Source organism: Coregonus clupeaformis, unplaced genomic scaffold, assembly GCF_020615455.1.
Source record: "Coregonus clupeaformis isolate EN_2021a unplaced genomic scaffold, ASM2061545v1 scaf0330, whole genome shotgun sequence".
Classification (NCBI taxonomy): Eukaryota; Metazoa; Chordata; class Actinopteri; order Salmoniformes; family Salmonidae; genus Coregonus; species Coregonus clupeaformis.
This window is the reverse complement of record NW_025533785.1, coordinates 330,275-341,932: the sequence shown is the minus strand read 5'-3', so window position 1 is coordinate 341,932 and position 11,658 is coordinate 330,275.

Sequence of the window (11,658 nt, the reverse complement as noted above, 5' to 3'; positions counted from 1 at the left end):
AGCTCTGGGGTGCCTTTTTTTTCAATGCCATGAGTTTTTATTTTCTCAATTTAAATTGTAAACTTAAGTTTACCCAAAAAAATTGTTCTACAATGTTGAAAATCCTAAATCTATTTATTTTAGAAGAAATAGGAAATGATTTAAGAAAAGTGCAAGGATACCAATATATTAGACCGCAACTGTATGTTAAACTGTGTCAATGTATTGAGAAAAACGTCAACCCTGTGGCACTCATCTTTTCCCATTGACTGCAATGTATTGAGAAAAACATCAGCTACTGTGACATTTTACCTTTTTGCAAAAATGTGCCAGGATGATGTTGCGTACTGAGAAAAACGTAAACCCTGTGAAACTCATCTTTTCGTTGACTGCAATGTATTGAGAAAAACATCAACCCTGTGACACTCATCTTTTCCCATTTGTATTTGTATGTGTATTTATTATGGATCCCCCATTAGCTTCTGCCAAGGCAGCAGCTACTCTTCCTGGGGATCAGCAAAATTAAGGCAGTTCATAAAATTTAAAAACATTACAATACATTCACACCACACTGTGTGCCCTCAGGCCCCTACTCCACACACTACCACATATCTACAGTACAAAATCCATGTGTACGTGTGTGTATGGTGCGTATGTTATCGTGTGTGTGTATGCATGTGTCTGCACCTATGTTTGTGATGCTTCACTGTCTCCATAAGGTGTTTTTATCTGTTTTTAAGTCTAATTTTACTACTTGCATCAGTTAGTTTTTTTTTTTTTTTTTTTTGTCATTTAGCGACGCTCTTATCCAGAGCGACTTACAGTTAGTGAATACATTTTTTTTTTTTATACTGGCCCCCGTGGAATCGAACCCACAACCCTGGCGTTGCAAACGCCATGCTCTATCAACTGAGCTACATCCCTGCCGGCCATTCCCTCCCTACCCTGGACAACGCTGGGCCAATTGTGCCACGCCCATGAGTCTCCCGGTCTCGGCCGACTGCGACAGAGCCTGGATGTGGAATAGAGTTACTTGATGTGGAATAGAGTTCAATGTCTCTTATGTAGTACTGTTTCGAACTCCCATAGTCTGTTCTGGACTTGGGGACTGTGAAGAGACCTCTGGTGGCATGTCTTGTGGGGGTATGCATGGGTGACCGAGCTGTGCACCAGCAGCTCAAACAGACAGCTCGGTGCATTCAACATGTCAATACCTCTCATAAACACAAGCAGTGATGAAGTCAATCTCTCCTCCACTTTGAGCTTGACATACATATTATTAATATTAGCTGTCTGTGTACATTCAAGGGCCAGCCGTGCAGCCCTGTTCTGAGCCAAGTCCTTTTTTGTGGCACCTGACCACACACTGAATAGTAGCCCAGGTGTGACAAAACTAGGGCCTGTAGGACCTGTCTTGTTGATAGTGCTGTTAAGAAGGTAGAGCAGCGCTTTATTATGGACATACTTCTCCCCATCTTAGCTACTGTTGTATCAATATGTTTTGACCATTCCAGTTTACAATCAAGGGTTACTCCAAGTAGTTTAGTTACCTCAACTTGCTCAATTTCCACATAATTTATTACAAGATTTAGTTGAGATTTAGGGTTTAGTGAATGATTTGTCCCAAATACAATGCTTTAGTTTTAGAAATATTCATGACTAACTTATTCCTTGCCACCCACTCTGAAACTAACAGCAACTCTTTGTTAAGTGTTGCAGTCGTTTCAGTCGCTGTACTAGCTGACATGTATAGTTTTGAGTCGTCCACGTACATAGACACTCTGGCTTTACTCAAAGCCAGTGGCATTTCATTAGTAAAGATTGGGAATTACTGATTCTACCTGGAATATGTTGGAGAGGCTTCCATTAAAGAACACCCTCTTGTGTTCTGTTAGACAGGTAACTCTGCATCCACAATATATCAGGTGGAGTAAAGTCATAACACATACGTTTTTCCAGCAGCAGACTATGATTAAATGTCAAAAGCCGCACTGAAGTCTAACAATTTCTCTCAGCCAATCATCAGTCATTTGTGTAAGTGCTGTGCTTGTTGAATGTCCTTCTCTATAAAAGCGTGCTGAAAGTTTGTTGTCAATTTGTTTACTGTAAAATAGCATTGTATCTGGTCAAACACCATTTTTTTCCAATAGTTTACTAAGGGTTGGTAACAGGCTAATTGGTCGGAGCCAGTAAAGGGGCTTTACTTTTCTTAGAGTAGCGAATTACTTTTGCTTCCCTCCAAGCCTGGGGACGCACACACATTCTAATAGGCTTAAATTGAAAATATGGCAAATAGGAGTAGCAATATCGTCCGCTATTATCCTCAGCAATTTTCCATCCAAGTTGTCAAACCCTGGTGGCTTGTTATTGTTGATAGACAACAACAAAAAATCCCTCTTCCACACTCACTTTACGAATTCAAAATTACAATGCTTGTCTTTCATAATTTGGTCAGATATACTTGGATGTGTAAGTGTCAGCAATTGTTGCTGGCATGTTATGCCTAAGTTTGCTAATCTTGCCAATGAAAAAAAATTAAAGTAGTTGGCAATATCAGTTGGTTTAGTGATGAATCTGATTCAATGAATGATGGAGCTGAGTTTGCCTTTTTTCCTAAAATGTCATTTAAGGTGCTCCAATACTTTTTACTATCATTATTTATGTCATTTATCTTTGTTTCACAGTTTTTTTCTTCTTTCTTTATTCAGTTTAGTCACATGATTTCTCAATTTGCAATACGTCTGCCAATCGAGTTGCGCAACCAGACTTATTTGCCATTCCTTTTGCACTCAACTCCTCTCAACCATTCATTTTTTAAATTCCTCATCAATCCACTGGGATTTAACCATTTTTACAGTCATTTTCTTAATGGGTGCATGCTTATTAGTAACTGAAATAAGCAATTTCATAAATGTGTCAAGAGCAGTGTCTGTTTGCTCCTCTATTACACACTACGGACCAACAAATATTATTTACATCAACAACATAGGAATCCCTACAAAACGTATTGTATGACCTCTTATACACAATATTAGGCCCGGCCTTTGGAACTTTGGTTTTCCTAGATATAGCTACTATATTGTGATCACTACATCAAATGGATTTGGATACTGCTTTCAAACAAATCTCTGCAGCATTAGTAAAGATATGATCAATACATGTTGTTGATTTAATTCCGGTACAGTTTGTAACTACCCTGGTAGGTTGACTGATAACCTGAACCAGGTTGCAGGCACTGGTTACAGTTTGAAGCTTTCTCTTGAGTGGGCAGCCTGATGAAAGCCAGTCAATATTTTAATCACCCAGAAAGTATACCTCTCTATTGATATCACATACATTATCAAGCATTTCACACATGTTATCCAGATACTGACTGTTAGCACTTGGTGGTCTATAGCAGCTTCCCACCAGAATGGGCTTTAGGTGAGGCAGATGAACCTGCAGTCATATTACTTCAACAGTATTTAACATGAGATCCTCCCTAATCTTCACAGGAATGTGGTTCTGAATATAAACAGCAACACCTCCACCATTGGCATTTCTATCTTTTCTGTAAATGTTATAACCTTGTATTGCTACCACTGTATCATCAAAGGTATTATATAAGTGATTTTCAGAGATTGTCAGAATATGAATGCCATCTGTTACTAGCAAATTATAGATTTCATGAACATTGTTTCTTAAGCTACATATGTTAACGTGGGCTATTTTGAGCACTTTTCTTCTGGATGCTTACTTGTTTTTATTGCTTTACTGGGAAGCTTAGCAGCAGTAGATGTGCTCATGTTCTTTATGTTAGTGCAGGGTGAGCTGCACACAGTGGACTTCCTCCTCAGGCACACTGGCTCAGTGCTAACAGTATAAATCTGGTTCTTAGGCACATGATTACTACATACAATAGCTGTAGGATCAGCAGAGGTATTCAGGGCAGTTAGAGGGACATAAATTAGGTTACTTATATTGTGTCTACCGACGCCTCTGGTGTAATGTACATTTGCTGAAGCATTTTGACAACTCTGCATCACAATGGTAGGGATTAGCTGAGCTGGGCTTGGGTCATTGCTAAGTCATTGTCTCAATGCAGCCTTATAATGTTTTGAAAGGATGCAGGAACCCAAATGATTTGGGTGGATCCCATCCTCCTTATAAAACATGTTTTGTTTCCAAAAGGTATCGAAATTGTCAACAAAAGTTAAAGAGGCTTCTAAATAGCTTCTACCCCAAGCCATAAGTCTCCTGAACATCTAATAAAATGGCTAACCAGACTATTTGCATTGCCCCCACCCTTCTTTTACTCTGCTGCAACTCTCTGTTTATTATCTATGCATAGTCACTTTAATAACTCTACCTACATGTATATATCACCCCAATTACCTTGACTAACCGGTGCCCCTGCACATTGACTCGGTACCAGTACCCCCTGTATATAGCCTTACTATTGTTATTTTTACTGCTCTTTAATTATTTGTTTCTTTTATTTCGTATCATTTTATATTGTATATCTTTTTTCTTTTCTTTTTCTTTTTCTTTTTCTTTTTCTGCATTCTTTCTTAAAACTGCATTGTTGGTTAAGGGCTTGTAAGTAAGCATTTCACTGTAAGTTCTTCACCTGTTCTATTCGGCATGTGACATTTTATTTTTATTTTATTTTATTTGAAGTTACACCCATTGAGCTGCAATAATCACGTAGCCAGTTGTGAAGAGCAAGAATCCTGCTAAAGCGTTCAATGCCATGATTCAGAGAGGGCACAGTGCCAGATATGATAGGTTTTTTGTTAGTGTCTAGCAGAGAGTCAATCAGCTCTTTAAAATCCAATTTCAACTGTTCAGAGCTGCCCTTCATAACCCACATGGACTACGATAGAATCGATTTCCATGTCCTGATGTAGTACATTCGGGAGCAGCTTAGTAATGTCAGTTATCCGAGCTCCGGGATAGGAAATTGTTTTTGTACCAGGAATTGTCACATTTCTTACCATGGAGCTGCCCAAAATCACGGCTGGCAAGAAGGACGAGGACGGCTCCAGGGACGGCGAAACTATTCGTTGTTTGTATCCGCTCTGGGCCTCTCGTTGGGACTGCTTTGCGGGAAGTCGCTGTCTTCGGCTTCAACGGCTCGTGACATGCGACCATCGTTGATTGCCTTTCTCCTCATGCTGTACTCCTTCGACAGCGGTATCAGATGGGGAGTTCGGGCAACACCCGGCCAGTCGGATAACGACAAACGACAAGTGGAGATGCATCCAACAAGCGCAACGCCGTCCAGCCACCGGTGTAGAAAATGTAAACATTCCACTCTGAGTTTTCCCCAGTTTCTTACGTAGGCTGGTGACCTGCGTAATCAAGGAAGCCACCTCAAGCCTATAACCCTCAGCAAGTAAATAATTGATGCATTGGAACTCCGAGTGATCCGGTTTGTCCCGAAACAAAGCGTAATAGATACAGCTCCTACAGCGCTGGAACCGTTCATTTAGTTCTCCAGACAAGAGGGCTCCATTGCAAAACAAATCTGGTACCAACCCGTTAGCTTGATGGCTAGCAGCTAAAGCGTTGAATGCAATGTGCTGAGAAAAACATCAACCCTGTGACACTCATCTTTTCCCATTGACTGCAATGTATTGTGAAAAAAGTCAGCTACAGCAACATTTGACCTTTTAGTAAAAACGTGCCAGGATGCCATTTTTCCCTATAATATCATCTTAGGTCTCAACTATTAATAAATGGACTTGGCTCTATTCAATACGCATCGCGAAGTTCAGCTTTACAGCGTGATTGGAAATGTAAAAGGCAATGTTTCCGCTTTGCGGAGACTGCATTCACGTAAACACTGCATATGTCGGCACAATCAGAAATTACCTTTACATTTCTATTGCGGAATCTGTAACACTTCAGCGTTACAGACTGTATGCATGCATGAATGAACAAGTTCTAGTCCCGTGTAGCTCAGTTTGTAGAGCATGGCACTTGCAGCGCCAGGGTTGTGGGTTCGATTCTGAAGGGGGACCAGTACGAAAAAATTATGAAAATGTATGCACTCACTACTATAAGTTGCTCTGGATAAGAGTGTCTGCTAAATGACTGTCACGATCGTTGAGGAACGGGTCAGACCAAGGTGCAGCGTGGTATGCGTACATGTTTATTAAACAGGATAAACAATAGACAAAATCAACAAAACCGTGAAGTCCTTTGGGCTATACACGAAAAAAGCCAAACAGGAACACAAACAAGGTCCCACAACCCAGGCAAGAAAACTGGCTGCCTAAGTATGATCCCCAATCAGAGACAACGAGCGATAGCTGCCTCTGATTGGGAACCACACCCGGCCAAACATAGATAAACACTACATAGTTTCACACCCTGACCAAACTACCCAGAGAATAACAGTCTCTCTGATTCAATAACAATCTGACTCATTAGAGTAGGGTCCGGGTGGGCATTCAGCCTCGGAGGCCGCTCCGGCTCCGGGCGTGACGACCTCTCCCTCTCTGCCTGCCCGTTGCACCCCTGGTCTGGTCTGGACCTCGGCGCGATGCTTCCCCTCTCCTTCCTCCCCACAATGCACCAAGCCCTGTCTGGACCCTGGTGTGGGAGGCACTGAACCTGGAGAGGGGCTGACGTCTGGGCATGGATCGGCAATCCTCCCGCGATGCACCAAGCCCTGTCTGGATCCTGGTGTGGGAGACCCCGACCCTGGAGAGGGGCTGACGTCAGGGCCTGGAGTGGAGCCGCTGACCGGAGCTGAACTGGACCCCGGTGGAGCGGACTGCTCTGGCTCCGGAGTGGAGCCGCTGACAGGAGCTGGACTAGGCATCGGTGGAACGGACTGCCCTGGCTCTGGAGTGGAGCCGCTGACCGGAGCTGAACTAGACCCCGGTGGAGCGGACTGCCCTGGCTCCGGAGTGGAGCCCTGACCGAGAGCTGGACTGGGCACCGGTGAGCGGGACTGCTCTGGCTCCCGGTGGCGCCAGTGGAGCGGACTGCTCTGACTCCGGAGTGGAACCGCTGATCGGAGCTGAACCTGACCCGGTGGAGCGGACTGCTCCTGGCTCGGAGTGGAACCGCTGACCGGAGCTGGACTGGGAACACGCACCACTGGTCTGGTGCGAGCAGGCATGGGTCGTGCCGGACTGGAGACACGCACCACTGGTTTGGTGCGAGGAGCTGGCATGGGCCGTACAGGACTGGATACGCGCACCACTAGTTTGGTGCGGGGAGCAGGTACGGGCGTACCGGGCTGGCGACAGGCACCACTGGTTTGGTGCGAGGAGCTGGCACGGGCCGTACCGACTGGATACGCGCACCACTGGTTTGGTGCGGGGAGCCGTCACGGGGCGTACCGGGCTGGCGACAGGCACCAATGGTTTGAGTGCGAGGAGCAGGTCGGGCGTACCGGACTGTGGAGGTGCACTGGAGGTCTGGAGCGTAGAGCTGGCACAACCCGTCCTGGCTGGATGCCCACTTCCGCACAGTACGTGTGTGGCGTTAGCACAGGACGCACTGGGCTGTGCACGTGCACTGGCGAGCACAGTACGTAGAACCGCGCAGGATATGCTGGACCGAGGAGGCTTACTGGAGACCAGGAGCATTGAGCCGGTACAACCCGTCCTGGCTGGATGCCCATTTTCGCACGGCACGTGCGTGGCACTAGCACAGGACGCACTGGACTGTGCCGGCGCACTGGCGACACAGTGCGTAGCTCCGCATAACACGGAGCCTGCACGGTCACACGCTTCCTAGCTCCGCCAACCACCCCGTGTGCCCCCCAATTTTTTTTTATTGGGGCTGCTTCTCGGGCTTTCTTCGTGACCGCGTCCTTTTAAGTCGCTGTTTCTCTCCTACCTGGGCCTCCTCCTTCGCCCAGAGTCCTTTATCGGCTACACTCACCTTCTCCACCCTCATCCCTTTCAGGGCCTCCATATGCTTGGCCAGATCCTCTCTTATCTTCCCCCAAGTCCATGATCTCTGCTCCTCCTCCTGGGCATGCTGCTTGGTCCGTTGGTGGTGGGATCTTCTTTACGATCGTTGAGGAACGGGTCTGACCAAGGTGCTTGCGTGGTATGCGTACATGTTTATTAAAAAAGGATAAACACTAGACAAAATAACAAAATCAACGAAACCGTGAAGTCCTATGGGCTATACATGAAACAAGCCAAACAGGAACACAAACAAGATCCCACAACCCAGGCAGGGTTATCTGTCCACTGTGTCTCGCATTGTGACCATACTACCTGGTCCATCCCTCTATGCAAATTATTTCACAGCTATTCTTTCTAAATAATATTTATTTATTTATTTATTTTAAGACACATATTGGTGGTATGAGTCAATGTTGCCTAGCCTCGCGAGTCAGCTTGATTTGCGAGCTTACATAAATGATTTGTTAGCGAAGATAAATGATAAGCTCGCAAGATCAGGCTGGCTCGCAAGGCTAAATGGTACTCACCTGTCAATGATTTGACTGGGCAGGATAATGATTATTTAAATGGTTTCACTGTCCAGATCTGTCTACACTTGTAAGTTATTCAGCCACAATGCGTTCCTGTCTACCTCCAGAAGTTCATCTGATAAGGAAGATCTGATCACAATTGGATCAAAATGCGTCTTTTAATCATCTACATTTGTCAAAAAATGTGGGAACAATCAGAATGTGGATAAGATCAGGACAAAGGACGCATGTTAGAACTAGGTATAAACGGGACTTCAGCCTATCGCTAGCCATCTTCACCTAACAAAGCTGCTACAGTACATCAGCCACACAATTATTCATGGGCGTGATATGGAACTGTTACACTCATTGCATCAACGGCAGACAAAAAACAGCACTGACAGAATTTTAACACAATGTTTGCAGTGTAACTTCACCATAGATGAGAGCAGCAACTGACACCAGACTAGTACTTTTACACAGCCTGTTCTCCCAACCAACACCTTTGGTTTCACACTCTGATGTGACTCATTAGTGTTATAGTGTTACCGATTAGATAACTTACTCATAGGGATGACTCTCTCATACAGAAGGCATTATATTATAATTTACATGATATTATACATCACATGACATTATTACACATTAGTCATTGGGGTTGGCAGGTAGCCTAGAGCAGTGGTTCCCATCCTTTTTCAGTTACTATACCACCAACTAAATTTTGCTCTGCCCAGAGTCCCCCTGAAGTACCCCCTCATGTACATTTTACCAGCAAGCCTATGGTCTCATGAGTCTTCTCAAGTGCCCCCTGTGGATAGACGAAGTACCCCCATAGGTCCTAGTACCCTGCTTGGGAACCACTGGCCTACAGGTTACGCAAATCCCATGTCTGACACTGACAAATCTGATCAGGAGTGGGCTGGCAACTGGAGGGTTGCTGGCATCATTGTCTTGATGCCATCTCCTGCTGTCGTGCCCTTGAGCAAGGCACGTAGCCCTTAAACCTCTAAACTGTTTATACATATAACTATTAAGCATAAACAGTACATTATGATTAGCAAATGCTACCAGGGGTATATCAAATTCCTGGGGATATATTGTCAGAAAATGAGCCTATTAGCTATACTTTTAGGACTACCAATGTCCACACTGGATGGAGCACTGGCTGTATAGTGGCTATGTAATGACATCTTGTGGTGCAGGAGAGCATTACTGCTTACTACATGTGGGTATCAGTATCTGTGCTGCAAAGTTATGACTCAGGAGTCACACTCCTCTAGTGGCTTCACACCTGCAATGCCGGTGAGGATATTGTGACAGTGTTTTTCCTAGGATAAATGTACAAATATTGGCTGCATTCTACGTTGACTACATTGCAGATGCCTGCCAGATCTCACAACGGCTGGATAAGTGTTTAACATTTCAGCTAATCACATCATATGATATAGGAATCTGATGCAGACTGTGTAGCCTACAGTGAATAAATGCATGTGATTGAGGCTCTCTCTCACTAAATGATTTCATAATGTACGCACATATGATTTCAGTTTGTGAGTGGGTGACTTTTTTTTCGACATTATAAAGAAAACCTTTTATAAACAACGGCAACACTGCCATGTTGATCTGAGCCTTGCTGTTGGAAAACCAGATTAGTGTCTGACTTTCGGCTGTGGCAGATGCACCTCCCCTGACTTCACTCCTCGACTTTCGTCTAGTCGGTTTCTTAAGCCATACCACTCAAACACGTCCACAATCTGGGGCCCAGATTTACTAAAGGTTTGCACCAGATTGATGCAGTTTTTAAATAAAACATCCAAACGGAATTAAACAGTGAAGACCCAATCAAAGAGATAAAATAAAGAAGAGAAATAATAAAACATAAGGTGAAGTATAAATTAAGACAGTTTTATGTTTTAGCTTAAATTTGGATGTTTTATCCCTTACTGAAAAAAAAGCTGCAAAACTTTGCACCTGGTGCAAATGCAGAGTAAAACTGGCCCTGGAAGTTTAGCTGTTTACCAAAAAAGTGCCGGGTGAAAAGTGCCGGGTGAACGCTTTGTTGTTGTTTGAATCCCAGATTGCCCACTTACCACAGAATGTTGGCCAAATTCAATTGGTCTGGTTATAGGCCTACAGTCAGGTAACCATGGTCAGTAGTACAAATTAAAATACAATCCAAAAGAAAGCAGACATCAATCATATTTAACATAATTTGTATTTTATTTTGAACAAAATTTTAATAAATGTAGCTGTAGTTCTCTTACGTTCAAAAAAGATGATGACTTCCGAGACGCATTATAAATTATTTAATCAAACTCTTTTGTAGAAAAAGAAAAGATAATTGCAAACTAAAGCATCTATCGTATGACAATATGACAATAGTAAGATAAATAAGGTATCTGTGTATATTTTTTTTTACAATTTTCATCATAATTCCCACCTTTTCCTTTATTATTTTCCTTGCACACACCTATCACACCTTTTCCCAATCCTCCCTCTCCTACTGATCTGACTTACAATGCTGTAGACAGTTCTTAACATTGTCCCACTTTAAACAAAGGTCAACTTAAAAAGGCTTTATAAAGCATACATAAAGTCTTCATAAGCACTACATACTGTAGATGCTTGTAGTTTGTTTGAAGTGGGACCATTAACATAAAATGCAACCAAAAACAAGAAAAACAAACACAAGAAGCTAACCCTAAAAATAAAAAATGAAAAATCTCCAAGAGGCGGACATCTTGAATATCTCACTTCTCTAGGACATATTTACAACAGAGATAGGCCCAGTAAACACTCCGTTGTACAACTGAAGTACAATGCATATGGCATAACATTTGTCATTTTCTCACAAAAATAATTACACAACCATTGTGCAGACAAACTCTCTGTTGAATCACAAAAACATCAGTTGTATCACAACCACTGTGCCAAATGTGTTGTACATCAGTTGTGCAACTTGAGTATGTACTGGGCCAGACAGGGGTAGGACATCTGCATAGATCCACAAGGTTCAGATCATGAATATTTGGGGAAGGTTGTGGGAGGTTATTTCTACATAGAGGGGGTTACATCCTCTGCTGTCTTTTAGGGGAATAAAGTAAATATGAGGGAAACAATAAAGTAATGTTGTTGATTGATGGTTACAAAGAACAGTTCACCTCGATGAGTGTCTGTGAGAATATCAACTGTAACAAGAACCTAAGGGGGAAACAGTATAATGTGAGAAGACTAAAGCACATAGTCTTTCAGTG